The sequence below is a fragment of the Mauremys mutica genome, chromosome 1 (assembly GCF_020497125.1).
Source record: "Mauremys mutica isolate MM-2020 ecotype Southern chromosome 1, ASM2049712v1, whole genome shotgun sequence".
NCBI classification, from domain to species: domain Eukaryota; kingdom Metazoa; phylum Chordata; order Testudines; family Geoemydidae; genus Mauremys; species Mauremys mutica.
This window is the reverse complement of record NC_059072.1, coordinates 345,006,609-345,022,204: the sequence shown is the minus strand read 5'-3', so window position 1 is coordinate 345,022,204 and position 15,596 is coordinate 345,006,609. Positions and strand designations below refer to the sequence as shown.

The window sequence follows — 15,596 nt, the reverse complement described above, 5'->3', positions numbered from 1 at the left end:
TATCAGGTCTGAGGCCTTTTTCGGCTGCTTACTGCACACCTTGCTGCCACTGTCTGTGTCCCCTCTCTTATTCCAGGACCTGCTGCCTCCTCTTTGTGACTCATCCCACTGGCAATGGTCACTAACCGTGTTTCTCCCTTCTGAGGTAGAGTCAGAGACTCTTCTCACCAGCAGTCTCACGCAGTCTTCCCCGGGTGCCACTCTGTCTGTGGCTGGTAGGGGAAGGCAGACCAGCCTTCTACTCCGGGTTCCAGCTCAGGGATCCTCAAGTCAGCAGCCAAGGTCTATTCCCTCCTAGACCTTGCTGCCTTTCCCTGAGCCTCTTCTGGCTCTCCCTACTCCTCTGGGTTTGCAAGCCCAAACTCCCTCCTCCCAGGGAGTGACCATAGGCTACCTGCCTCTGTCACCCCAAACACACCTCCCTTCACCCAGGAAGAGACTTCCCTGCAACCCCCCTCTGCTTCTGATTTCTTGGCTTTATAAATCCAGCCCAGCTCATGCCACCTCAGCTGGGCTCCCTCCCTGAATCAGGGGATTGCTTAGCCACCTTATTCCCCTCAGCTGTGGTCTGTTGGGTTAATTAGCTCCCTTCTCAGTCTGCATTAACTCTTTCAGGGCAAGTGGGGGATAAACACCCCATCACATCACTCTATCTCAAAACAGCTATATTAGAATTGGAAACGGTACAGAGAAGAGCAACAAAAATGATTAGGGGTATGGAACAGCTTCCATATGAGGAGAGATTAGAGACTGGGACTTTTCAGCTTGGAAAAGAGAAGACTAAGGGGCGATATGATAGAGGTGGCGAGAAAGTGCATAAGGAAGTGTTATTTATTCCTTCATGTAACACAAGAACCAGGGGTCACTATGAAATGAATAGGCAACAGGTTTAAAACAAACAAAAGGATGAACATCTTCACGCAATGCACAGTGAACCTGTAGAGCTCGTTGCCAGAGGATGTTGCAAAGGCCACAACTATAATGGGGTTCAAAAAAGAATTAGGTAAGTTCATGGAGGATAGGTCCGTCAATGGCTATTAGCCGCCAAGATGGTCAGGGATGCAACCCCATGGTCTGGATGTTTCTGGCCTCTGATTCCCAGAAGCTGGATCACTTGATAATTGCCTTTTCTGTGCATTCCTTCTGAAGCACCTGGCACTGGCCACTGCCAGGAGACAGGATACGCGGTATGGCTATTCTTATATTGGAAGGGACACACCTGAGATGGACTAGTGAACAGACATGATTCCCGGGCTGGGTTGATTTGCAATTTTAATATTCACTCATTGCACTCAGTACATCAGGTGCTACTTAAGCTGGTATGTAAAAAATGAACAGTGGTTATATCTGCTTTGCTCACCTTTAGCATAGCCATGGTTTCAAAAAATGTCCTCTTTTATTTCTAAACAGTACTTTGATTGCAGAACAGCACAGAATGTTCTGCACAGATAAAGTGTAGAAGATTGCTCCGGACATCTCTTTATATTCAAAGGCAATATTTTCCTTTAATTTGGCTTTATGAACGGCCTCCAGCCACTTGAAGACCTTGAAAAATCCCCTCAAATGTGAAGAACTACAGCATTTGCTTTAACCATGGAACCAATTAACTCTCCACCAGTGTGGAAAACAGCTTTTGAGCTGTATTTATTGATGCATAGATTTCACAGTAGTGTGATATTTGAAGATAAATTGCTGTGCCCACAATTAAGACCATTGAGGAATTGGCAAGTGAAATCCAATGATGAAAGACCAACAGAAAGGGCAAGTGAGTTAGATTGGTCAGGATGCTACAATCTATATGACCTCCATGCCCTATTCCTACTCATTGATTTCCCAATTAAATATAACTTTTTATTCAATCAGTTAGAATATACTGCAGGTTACTGATGTACTGCTCTTAGGAAAAAGCATTGAACTAAAGATAAACCGGTGGGTGAGCACTGTCTCATTTTAACATTTTATTAACATTACTGGTGATGTTATTCACTTGGGTCTCTTTTTAATTTATTTAAAGAGAACTTGTTCTGTGCAAGGACGGGCACTTGGGTACCAACCCTGTGAGATGCTGAGCATCCTTGCTTATCTTTTATTTTAATGAGTGCTAAGGTTCTTAATAGCTATCATGGCTGGACCCATAACTGACCCTATACAGATAAAACACTTAGTACTGAGAAGGAAGCAGATTAACAGAATTAAACTGTGAGCAGTAGGAGTGGGGAAAATGTCTGAGATACTTACCAGATAGAAAAGACAGGGATGTAGCTACCAGTAGCAAAATGGCTACATTAGGGTCAACCCCACTCAGGCATATTGGGGAGGGGAAAGTTCCTATAAATGGGAGCCTTCCACTTGACAGAGAGTAGATAGAAGGATAGATAAAAAGGAATTACTGCTGAGTTTATCTCAGCTATATTCCTCTGTTGAATGAGACACTCATTTTATCATCACGATTCAGTCTAAGATCCTATCTGGGCCAGTCCAATTTTGGCCTTATTTTTTACCAGCTATTTTTTCCTTTTGGCAAGATGGATGCTTCCCTCTGACCCTTCATCCTAGTTACGTGAAATGCCTTAGCTCTGTTTAATTGTTGTGACATGAGTCCAACAGATACACTATGAGCGATGCTACATTATGCTTATTCTTCATCAGAATTTGAGTAATGCATTAAGAGGCTAATAAAATAGCCACCCAGCTAACTTTCTCATTTCCCTCTCACTACAGCATCTCACATGCACAGCTCAAATGGCCTCCAATTGACTGAAAAGCAATTTTAGCTGAGCACTGCTGACTGGTTCGCCTGTATGTGTTCCTGTTTCCAGGTGAGAATGTGCCTTCTTTGCAGACACATAAAATAATTCCTCTGAATGCAGATCTGCCAAGTCCTAGGGTAGTGCTCTAACCACTGAACCATCCTTCCCATATGCAGTTGGCTCTGGGTGCACCTTAGAAGCATGCTACGTGCCATTATTTCCCGACGTGCTGCATTAATACACAAATGGCAGAAGGTCTGTATATGGTATCTCTCTGGAGTTCAATATTAAGCCTCCTACCAATGAAAGATTTAGATCCTGCTTGTAGCGTTTGAATTGTGGGTGGGAAGAGATGTGGGCCTTGGATGTTTGATGCAGGGACAGAGAGGAGCACTGAACTAATGGGAAATGGATGTTTAGCACTGTAGACAGATAACCATAGAAATACTGCCTAGCCTGGCTTCAGAACATTCTTATATTTCATCAGAATTTTCATGTCAAGCTTCTGATGATATATTATTCTTATATGCAGCATGTTTTTCTCTATGGCCAGCTCATGAAAACCGAAGCATTTCTCACCTTACCTCATTAAACGATATATAATCAAATCCCAACCTCACAAATATTTAATTTAGTGAAAAATAATTGTCATCCCCCCTTGGTTAACAATATTTCTTCCCACTTATCTTTGGGTTCCTTCATTGTCTGTTATTGTCTGTGGATTCCAAGACACATCTCTATTTTTCCCCTCCCTGTTAACAGACTTTCAAAACTCACATTTGAGCTAGTTTCCCAACATCAACAATGAACTTAACTTGGTAAACAACTCCACTGTTTCATTAAAATGTTCTCATTGGGAGCTACTTCACTACATTTTCATGGAACGCCTTTTATGTAATCTCTGCATAAAAGACACTGAAATTCCCTAATTAATAAAACCCCAGGGAGGGATGATTTTTTTTCCTAATGGTTTTTATTACAAATGGGTTCAAATAAAAACCCTAAACTTTGGGATATTTCACAACCTGACCCTGATCCAGAAGGAAAATTTGCAGCTGATCCCTCCTAGGGCAAACTTTAGAGCAATCAAAATTCAGGGGGACAGATTCTCAATTAGCTGAAACTGGCATTGCTTCATGGAGCTCAACTTTGCTATGCCACTTTGTATCAGGTGAGGATATAACCGCAGATCTCTATCTGAATTTTGCAGTTTGTTCCCTTCTCTCATTTTTCCCCACTGTTCCCTGAGTACATGGTGAGAAACTGGCAGGAAATCCATAGATTGAAATCAAGTGGAGCAGGCCCAGGGGCATGGAACCATGGGGACTACGGGGGATTAAAGCACAAGACTGAGATTTGGAAGGTTTGGGTTCATTTCCCAGCTGTGGCCAGGCTTCCCGTGTGGCTATAGACAAGCCACTTAGGGCCTGATCCAAAGCCCCCAAGTCAATAGGTTTGTCTCAGTTCCCCACCTGTAAAAGAGGGGAGAGAGCGCTTGTCTACTTCACAAATGTCTTATGAGAATAAAATCATTAACTATCATGAGGTGCTTAGATACTACAGCAACGAGCATCAGAGAATATCTGATACATACATCAAATACATTCATTCTAGAGAGTTTTGTAATTAAATAATTCAATAGCTGCAATGAATCTCAAGCTAGGCACAGGTAGGACCTTTTTCCACACCAGAGAGAAAAAATATATCAGGGTCTGCTAAATTAATTGAACAAGTTACAGTAACTTTTCATATATGAATGTTCATAAGACACAATTGCATAAACCCTCTTATCAAAATAATGCTGCAACTGGCTATACAAGTTTCTAACTGAAAATACATCTGCTATATCAGATCCACAAGGACATTGGAAAGACAGCAGAGAAGCTGAAATGAATAACTTAATTTCCTGCTATAATGTATTGGACATAGGCAACTGAGTCAATGGATCTCCAAAATTAATTTATGATGTCCTTGAAATAAAGAAACTCCACTTGAAATACTGTCAGAGTTTTGTTATTTTTCATCCAAGAAAACGACAAAATGTTTTCAGGGCTCATTAGAACATGCTGGTGGGGATAGGACAAGATATCAGTGAGTTCTGTCCAAGATCTTCTCTCGATCTAAAGTCCATCCCTCTAGTAGAGTAGATTCTCCATGTCTATTCCCATTTCAGCCCTCACTGAGGTTCATGAATAAAATGTGCCTGTAGTCAGTTGTTGAAGATGAAATACTTATACTGTGGGATAAAATAAGAACTGATGAAGAGATTCTTTAGCTTCATGACATTTATTACATGTATTATGGCAACACCTAGAGGTGCTAGTTGAAATAAAGGCTCTACTGTGGTCAACATATTGTAAGAGATAGTCCTTGCCATGAAGAATATTATCATCTCTATTTTACAGCAGCACAGAGAGATTAAGTAACTTGCCCAAAACACACAGGAAGTCTGTGACAGAACTGAGGATTTAACTCAGTCTCAGTCAGATGCCTTAACCACAAGACCATCCTTCTGGCAATATCATTTCTACCTTTACTAACTTCAAACGGGCAAACAACAACAAAGACTCCCATGATGACATCCCCAGGATATCCTAGAGTCTACCCCTTCTACTAGAGGGATATAACGCTGCACCTCTACCCTACTTCCTTCATGAAACATTTAAACAGTCTAACAAATAGAAAAGAACACAGAAGGAAAGAGATCTCCTTTGAGAGGCCATTCCAGAGCTTCCAGGCTGTATAATACCATCAGTGTATTCATCCAGTTCTTATGTCAGGTTAAGACGGCACACCAGGTATAGCAGAAGACCCAGCACTTCAGCACTTTGCCACACTCACAAAGAGAAACTTCAGCACTGGACTCTCCTTCCTGTCTGCTAGTGATGTAAATTTCCCAACTACGTTGATGGGGATGAAGAGGGGGACTCATTTCAGACTCTCCAAAAGATCGAGTTATGCCATACTGAAAATAGACAACTAAGGCCTGATTGTCAGAGCTGCTGTACACCCATAATTCCCACTGACTTCAATGAGGTGCTTAATGTCTCTGAAAATCAGGCAATAAGAATGGCTTGGAATAAAACAACATGCTTGCCTTGAAATTAATAGTTTTCCTGTGCTCTAGGTCTGTATTGAAGGGGTTCCCTGTCTGTGGGCCATGCTAATGAGGTCAGCATTTCAGTTATAGATATATTTTCTTTAAGTTATCATGTCTTTTTGAGGCTCCATCCTCAAGTTGGATGCAGCCATTCCTAATAATATAACAGTGTAATGGCAATACCATGTGCTTTTTTGTTTCTGTTTGAATGTATTACATTCAGTACACAGATTTTAAAGCCAGAAGGGACCATTGTAAGCATCTAGTTTGACCTCCTGCATAACAGAGGCTATAGGAGTAAATGAGTTCCTTCTACAAGTCCAATACTGGTAGTTGAACTAGAGCACTTCTTTTAGAAAAACATCCAATCTTCATTAAAGATTTCCAGGGATGAAAAATCCACCATAACCCTAGGTAAACTGTTCCTATGGTTAATTAGCCGCACTGTTTAAAACATTGTACCTTGTTTCTTATGTCTGTAAAATTGCTTGTATTCAGCATTTGACAGTATTTGATATATACTACGGTGTAGGCACAGAAAAAATGAGTATTACATTACTACATGTTGTTCTGGCTTTCACTACAGAAGTTTCCTCACACCAATATCAATTTTCCCCCCAACTCTCCTGTATCAGCATTCCTAGAATTGGCTTACATTTCCCCTCCCCTCACCTGACTATAAATAGCTACATCTCATAGATCATTTAAGGAGCATAAAAGTTGTTCCTTGCAGTCATTTATTTGATTTTACAGCCTTTCTTGTATGTTAATCCATCGCATAAAGTGCTGAGGTGCATAGGTGGCAAGAAAAAGTCAATATTTTACCATGAACCTCATTTATCTACATTAGCCTGAAACAAGGTAGATCTGTAAATTTGGGCTTTATTGGATTTAATGACAAAGATCAATTACAGGACCTTTGACATGGCAGGGATTTGTCTGGTGGGGAAAAAAAATCATCACTGTATCCTAAAGGGGATTATAAATGCTAGCTGGTAGGACCTGTCCTTTGCTTCTAGTGGCATGTGCTGGCATTTAAACACTACTAATTGTATTTGAACTATAGACATGCATTTTAAAAAGAGTTAAAAATCATTGAGGACTAAGTTGTGGTTGGCCCTTTGTGGACACAGTAGTGGGACTGGTGGGAGTACAGGGAAAAAAGCATAGTGATTCTTCAGAGGTGGCATCCATGATTTGGCAGCAATACTGTACCCACATCTGGGCTTGGACTGTCCTTTTCTGTCTGGCAAAATAGATCCTCCCCCCCAATTTATGACTGGGGTCTTTGGGCACACTTCCAGCTCTACATGGTCATTAGCGCAAGATTTCACTGTATTTCTCATGTACTTAAGGCTGCTATTGGAGGGTGACCACATAAGGCAAGAAAGCAATAGCATGGTCTCATGGACAGAGATCTGACTGAGATTTAGGAGACCTGGGTTCCATTCCTGATTCTGCCACAGGCCTGCTATGCAAACGTTAGCATGTACTTTCATTTCCCTGTGCTTCTGTGTCCCATCCCACCCTTTATCTGTCTGAACCGTCAGACTGTAAGGTCTTCAGCACAGGGACTGTCTCTTCCTATGTGTTTGTACAGCTGCTGGCACAGTTGTGGCTTCTGTACGCTACCATATTGTAAATGATAATGAGGCCAAATGCTAGGCTCAGTTACATCTCACTTTGAAGAAGTTCCTCTGATGTAGATGAAAAGAGAACTCAGCCCATTAATTCCATCTGTGTGCACTTTGGCTCATACCAGAAAGTGGCTAGTAAGATGCAACTGGGCAAAATGTGCCCATCCTATTTGGAAATATAAACGAAGCTTGAAAATGTCCAGGTTGGCTCCAAGATGGAAAGTAATGGCTGCAGTAATGAATGAAGACAGGTAATCAGTGATTGACAGAATGTCTGAAATGTCTGGCAGCTCTGGATACACAAAACAAGTGGACTGAGAGAGCGGAGTGGCCCTTTACATCTGAAGTCATGGACTCAAGCCAGCATGGTAACAACACTATCAGCATGGGGAAATTGGCCTTTTAATGTATTGTGAAGTGTCAATGCAGCTCCCAAGGCCAGGTTTTAGCAACATATACTGTTCTATCCATGCCTGAAATGCTAGCCATCTGGCACATTGACAATGTCTTAGCACATCCCATACATAGTTCCACATGCTTCGTTGTTACTGACCAAATGAACCAAGTTCAGAAAATGATGAATGTCTCACTTGTACAGCAAATTAATCCTAACAATTTTCCTTCAATATCTGTTTGTTGTTTTCTGTTTACTCCTGTATAAAGGAAGGAGGAAGTGACAATTAAATTGAAACAGACTGGAACTGATTTTAACAACTTTGGGGAAGCCAAATTTGGCCATTTGAAGTCTTCACAGACAATGAAGCTTAAAGAGACACTCTCAAAAAATGTATGTCTCACTTTTGGGTTTTGTTACCCGATAGGGTTTTATGAGAGAGGAACAGAAATTTCTTTATTCAATGGAACTAGTTCACTAAAAAAAAAGGAATTTCACTGTGAAATTGATATTAAAGTGTAAAGGGAAGTGAAAAGTTAGACACTCAGATACAATAGTAATAAGTATCAGAGGACAGACAACAGAGAAAGAGAGAGAGAGAGAGAGAGAGAGATTTCACTGTCCTAGCTGAGTGAAATACAAAAAGTAAACAAACTTATATCATCAAATGTTAATGAGATTTTAAAACTGTTTCAGCTTTGATGCTTGTTCTTAATAGCCCTATTAAGAGATTTTGTTTAATACTGTTCAAGAGTTTTATTCTATCATTTTCTTGGGAGCCTTCAGGGGTTGATGTTACATTAATTAACATGTGAAGATCTTGGAAGTTTTTGTCATTGTTTGCTTCTTGGCTTGGCTAAAATCAAGTATCTGTTCTTATCAGTTTAATATCTGATACTTCCCTAATCTGGGCACTGTGTATTAAATGGAGTGTTGGAACTGAAACCTTGATTTAAGTCATTGATGTTAATCATGTTTTCATTTATACTTTATAGCATATTTTTAAAGAAAGGCTGATTCTCATTGGTAGGTAACCATTAAAATGTGATGATTTGCAACTAAATATATCCTGTAGACTAAACGTGGTGCTTCTTTCTGCTAACCAGAAGCATACACTACATCGATACGCATATATTTAAGCAATCGCATAGCTTAACTTAACATTTATTTGGCTTTTAATTTTTCTGGTCTTTATTATGTTAGAAAATGCTGAATGATGCAGTTCTTATTTACTAGATGATTAAGTTTTTACTTGGTATTTTTGTCAAGCTCTGTCTAGATGAAAATTAAAATTCAGTTAAAAATGACCAAAAACAGATTTTTACCCTATTAAATAAAACTCCCTTAAATGTGCTGGATATACAAGAAAAAAAGTTTATAAAAAGGTTTATCAGAACATGTTTTGCATGACTTATTAGACAAAGGAAGTATTATCTGTCGTTAGGTTTCAGAGTAGCAGCCATGTTAGTCTGTATCCGCAAAAAGAACAGGAGTACTTGTGGCACCTTAGAGACTAACGAATTTAGCCAATGAAAGCTTATGCTCAAATAAATTTGTTAGTCTCTAAGGTGCCACAGGTACTCCTGTTCTTTTTATCTGTCGTTAGTGAGTTGAACTGATTATTTCTGATCACTATGTCCTTCAAGATTTTAAAACTAATAGCTCTCATCCTGTCACACCGAATGCTTATTTATAGATTGGAAGAGGAAACCAAGCTTTCCTGCTTTTTCAACTCCCAACTGGTTTCTTAACTTTGAAAGAACTAAACGAACTAGTCACTGAACTGAACCAATTGAATAACCTGAAATGAAGAAAATATTTTCACTGCCCCTGCAGAGGAGGCTACTTCTGTCAAAAGCTGGTTTAGCACTTCAGCAAACAGGGATTTAAGGTGGTTAGCCAGTGACTATTGCCAGTTCAGCAGTATGACCTTCTTTAAAGCTTGGAGGCAAATATGTACTGCTTAATATTATTGTTTGTATTTAATTGAAATGATTTTAATAGATTATAAATTTAGGCTATCAAATTCAAATGTCATTGTAAATAGCTTTTGTTAAATAAATAAACCTGTTTCTCATTTAAATAAAAAGTCCAATTTAAATTTTAAAAATCTGATTTTTTAATAAAATTAAATGCTGATATTTTTATCCACCCTGGTGCTCGGCAGAGAGTGGCTCCACTACCATTCTTTGATCTGGATAAGAAGATTCTCCGTCTTCCACTGGGAGCGTTCCCTGGTACTCAGCTGAGCTAGTCAGGTTGGGTGCGGTAATAATTGCCAATGGAATCAGTGACTCGGATCAGGTTGTAAAGTCTGTGTCTCCAATGGCAGAATTGGATCATGTGACTGGGCTCAATACTTCTGACATGTCATATGGATCAGACTCCTCTGACTGTTTTTACAAGCACTGGGGAAAGGATTCTGACCTAACAGACAAAGGATTATCCCAGGACTGGAAGTCAGAAGCCTGGCCCAAAACTTCCTATGTGATCGTGGATAACTTTCCATGCTTTGCTTTCCACACCTGTAGAAAGGGAGATGAGACATTGTTACAATCTCTCTGGCACATTGTGTGGTTAAGTAAGTTCCTGTTTGTGAGGAACTTTGGGATGTCCAGATGGAAGATGCTGTAGAATTGCAAAATATTGTTGATATTGAAGAGTATGAGTGGCTGACCTGACATGCACATCTGTGAAAATATCTTAGAATAATATTATATGTAACCAGGACCATATAACTAGGGTATCCACTGAAAAGAAGTGGCACTATTCTGTTCTCATACTTAATTTTACTGTGTTCTAGCAAAGCCTTGTGCAACTCTTATTTGATAGGCACAATACTAAGATTTTAGCACCATCTGCTGGAGATAGGATATAATGGCCACTTTAAAAAAAACAAATTACTTTTTGTAAAACACATATTTTATGCTGTTGCCTTCGTCAAATCTTCGGCATCTCCTGGAGGGACAGAGTCACCAGCACTGAGGTGCTCAAGCGGGCCAGTATACCAACACTCTGCAAACAGAAATGCCTCTGCTGGCTTGGGCATGTGTGCCGAATGAATGATGGGTGCCTCCCAAAGGACATTCTCTACAGAGAACTGGCATCTGGAAAAAGACCCAAAGGGCACCCAAAATTGCATTTCAAGGATGTGTGCAAGCATTGGGAGAAAAAATGATTTTGTGTTTAAGGTACTAGACTGGGATGCAGTGGATCTACGTTCAGTTCCTACCTTTACAACGTTGAGTAAATCACTTCACATCCAAATCACTTCACATCTGTAAAATGGGGGTGTAGCAGGGTGGTCCCCTGCTCCTGCCCTGAAGGGCTAGAAACAGCCCAGGAGAAGGCTGTGGCTGGGGCAAGAAGCCTGGGCTGATTGGGGAAAGGAGGCTCAGCTGTGGCCATGCCCCAATCAGGCCCAGCTGGCCCCTCTAAGAGGCTGGGAGCCAGAGGCCCAAACAGTCTCCGTAGAGGGAGAAGGGCCTGGCTGCAGGGAGCTAGACACAGGGTACCTGAGTGGAGCAGGGCTGGGGGAAGGCAAGAGGAGCTGGGGAGCTCCTGCCTGGAAAGCCCCAGGCTGCAGCCTAGCACAAGGCCAACAGGTACTGGGGGTTGCAGGTGGCAGCCCAAGGGGTAGGCAAAGGCAGCAGGTCCAAACCCGTTTGCCTATGATGAGTGGCTGATACTGCAGTCTGCCCCAGTGAACGGGGCTAGATGGAGACTGGGCAGTAGCCAAACTGAGGCAAAGTGGGGATAGTGGGTTGGGGGTTCCCCAGGGAGGGGAGACCCAGATCAGAGGGGTACTGCCAGGGGCAGCACCCCAGTTAAAAGGGCACCGGGGTCCAGGGAGGGACACGGGGGCCAAGAGGACAGGCGGATCACCGGCCTACAGAGGGTGCTCCGGAGCTGGAATGAGCTAATTCCCGGAACAGACCAGCAGGAGGCACCGCAGGGGTGAGTCCACACGTCTACAGGGGGCAATACTACTTCTTTTCCCAACCCTTTGTCTGCCTTGTCTATTTAGACCATGAGCCCTTTGGGGGCATGGACTATCTCCTACTGCAGGCACGTACAGAACCTAGCACCACGAGTCATAGTCTCATTTGGGGCTTTTAGGTGCTATGGTAATACCAGTAATAAATAAAAGTGGGTCAGAAAAGTATCTAAGTGTCAACTGTGTATAGTTATGTGATATCTGGGTTCTTTTTTTCTGCATTGCCTGCATCTGTTACAAGCTTGAATACAGAGACAAGCAATTGCTCTTACATTTTGTTTTACATAAGGTTAGAAGAATAGACAGTCAAGGTAATATATGAAATGGAAAATAACGTACACCATATTTTTCTGGATAAAAATTAGTGCAGGAATATTGCCAAACTGTTTCCTTAAGGAGCAGTTCAGTGTATCAAGGAATGTGTTTATTATGCTGAAAGAGAAGGGATTGCAAAAGGAGGCTGCCCTCTTCCAATAGCTGTGAGAGGAGGACAGCGCTGTTCATCTGAGCATTTTCACTGTTGCTGAACTTGGACAAGAGGCCATTTCTGGCCGTACGTCATGGGCAGGGCAAGAATGAGCCAAAGAAAAGAAAGATGGGTCACTGACTATGTTAATAAACGTCTGTGGGAAGTTATGTACAGATGTCACGCAGCCTGTGGCTCCTACCAAATTGCCATTGTAGCCCTTAGCTATCTAGTCTTCTGGATATCCCTCTACTGGAGCAAAGAAAAGGCCTGTGTGCAGCAGGAGCACAGTATGCGGAAAACTCTGCAGAGAGCCTGGTCTGAGAGGCGTGAATTGTCTCATTTATCCCTAAGTGTTAAGTCTGATGCCCACTGATGATGATTTAAATTGTTAACTATTCCATTCCTCAGGTAAGAGTGGAGAGGGATGCTCAGAAAGAGGAGTGGTGAAAGCTGCCTAAAAGTGTGTGTGTGTGGGACTGGTGTCTGAAATGTGGCCCCACCCCCACACCACTCCTTCCCCCGAGGCCCCGCCCCTGCACCACCCCTACCCCCGGGGGGTGCAGGGACTGGGAGTTCAGGTGGGGGGCAGACTGGAACTGGCTGGGCAAGGAGACTGGGGAAAAGGAGGCAGTGGAGGGGAGGGAACTGAGAATGGCTGGGTAGAAACTGGGACTGCGAAGATAAACATGAGGATTGAAGACTTGGATTGGCTAGGTGAGGAGAAAAGGGCTGGGACAAAGAACCAGGAGTGGGGAAGAGGCAGGATTGAAACAGGGACAGATTGGAGGTGACAAGGCAGCAGGGGTCAGAAGAGTTTGTGCCTACTAGAGTACACTCCCCTCCAGAGCTTGGAATGGAACCCAAGATTCTTGAGTCTTATGTTTCCTCTGTCCTCAGCAAATGTCTGTGAAACCCACTGGCAAAGTGTGTCTTATCTCCCTATACAGCTGATCCACATAGAGGATGACAGCCTACTGCTGCTATCAGTTACTCTGTTGGCTGCCTTGGAAAATTGGATTCTATCTCTGTGTTGGCCAAAGAGTCCCTGTAGGGTGCTAGGCAAGTCACTTAAACCAAACTTTTTAGAGGTGGTCATTAATTGTGTGTTCCTCATTGCCTGGCTGCCTGATGGAAGACCCTAGGGCCTGATTTGCAGAAGTGATGAGTGCTCCCAACTGCAACTGAAATCAATGGGAGCTGTGCTTTAAACATATCTGTACTCCGCAGGTCCTAGATGTCTCAGATTGGGCACCCACAATTAGTGGACACTTTTGACCTTACTCTCCCTGTGTCTCAGTTCCTCATCTGTAAAATGGAGATAATACCACTCCCCTCACCTCACGGGGGAGTTATGAATATAAACCAATTAATGGTAGTGAATTACTCAGATATTAGCGTGATGAACGCCATAGGACAGTCAATGAGGAAATTACGAATTCTGTCTTCAGAGCAGAGATTGAACAGTTGGGCAGTAAATATGGTTGATGGGCACACATTGAACAGTGAGGATAAAAGCAAATACTGAATAGTTGCTCATTAAGTAAGTCATCATCCATTCCACGGACTGAATGAGGCAGGAGGAGTCCTATTAAAAAAGTAGTATGTGAGCATGTAATAAAAAGATTGCATCATAATGCGCATGCACAAGGGGGTGAATTAAGGTTGCACAGACAACCTGAATTCTGGCATTTCCTAACTTTTCAGTGTTCAACTCTGCAACCTTAGTAATGTTCTTTTAACATAGTTTTTGTGTGTAATATATAGGTATGTGGTACCCATTAAGCCTGGGGCTTTAACAAATGCTGTTCATCTGCAGATATTTTACATACAATTTCTTCACTGTCCGAGGCATACATACATTTGCAATTTCCTGCCTACCATTTTTTTTAACGTTATTTTGACTCAAATTTGAATGAATGTTGTGGTGTTCATTGTTATGAAATTTGGGTGATTGTACAATGTGTGGAAATTGTTAGCCTGAATATGTAGCTCTGTTGTGTAGTAAGAAATCAGAAGCAGAATTATTTGGTATTAATAGATTCTACATAGTGTGTCATAGTTATTTTATGTTGAAAAGTTACTGATATGAGAGGTGCATTTCAAGTTTTTCTTCTGTGTTGATAAGTGTGCAATTTTTTGCAGTTTTGAGGGTGTAGAGTTAAGATCGAGTGGGCATTGTAAATCAGTTGGAGAGAATGATCGGTGGTTGTGTGGCAGTGGGAAACTGACTGGCTGAGTATCCTAGTTTGATCTTCTCTTTCAGGTGATGTACAAAAGTCAGGTGACTGTACTGACTTTTTTAGGTCTGCCCCCCGTCTTTGATACTGCTGGCCATGAGGTATTGCTGGTACAGGATAGCATCTGAATATGCCTCAGTTAGATTCACCTACAGCTAAACAAACTTATTGTCTGTCTGTCTCATTAAGGTTCTTCTTCTTCTCACAACCTCCTCTTTTTGTAACCTGTGTTGTGTTATTCAGGTCTGACTAGGTGTTCCCTTCTGTCTTTAACATCTATGAATCATTGGTAGGTATGCATCCTGCAGTCTCGAGGGGCCATGGGTATGCACCCCTGAGTGGTAAAGAATTTACTCAGTTGGTTTGATGGCAGCCACGCCTGTGGCTGAACAGACCCACTCGAGAGAGACAATCTCTGCCGCAGCTGACACATTTGAAGGGGATGTTTTGCCACTTTGGGCTCTGCCTTCTGCAAGTTCTTTTCTCCTCTGCTAGGCTGGACGGCTTTCTCTCGTAACTCCAGAGACCTTTGTTTAGCTCTGATTTCCAAAGCCTGCGGTCCTGAGTGTGATCATCCCAGTTATCCACATCCAGGTCTGTTTCTTTGAGGTCTCACCCGATTGCCACAATGTCTTTTTTTCCTGTCCAATCTATCCCTAATTCCACTGCCAAAATATTACCCTTAAATGTATAGACTGTGTTCATTGCCTTCCCTTCATCCCTATAAAGACTGAAGTTCTCTTTACCTTCAAGCGACATCATCACATATTCTAATAGCTCTTCTTATGCAGCGTCTTTCAGAGAGACATGTAAGTGGGAGATGGCTTCATGGTACGTTTTGCCCCCTGTTTCTATAAGCTGCCACATAAACATTCTGGAAAGAGACATTCAGAGCTGAAGGCTCTGGGCACTCAAGCTGTGCTTGCCTGAGAGCTCATGAGCACACAAAAAAAATCCCTAACTTATACCGCACAAGATCATAAACATCCCACTCTCACTTGAATGGACACCA

The 15,596-nt window shown here is 42.0% G+C and overlaps 1 long non-coding RNA gene and 1 other non-coding gene across 3 annotated transcripts in view; one reads left to right on the top strand and one right to left on the bottom strand.

The window, feature by feature from the left end:
* LOC123361959 overlaps window positions 1–15,596 on the bottom strand; it is an 87,678-nt gene that overhangs the window by 66,790 nt on the left and 5,292 nt on the right. The window lies entirely within an intron of this gene.
* LOC123362317 lies at window positions 8,721–8,904 on the top strand. The gene has a single exon (XR_006576420.1). It is a non-coding gene; the product is annotated as a U2 spliceosomal RNA (small nuclear RNA).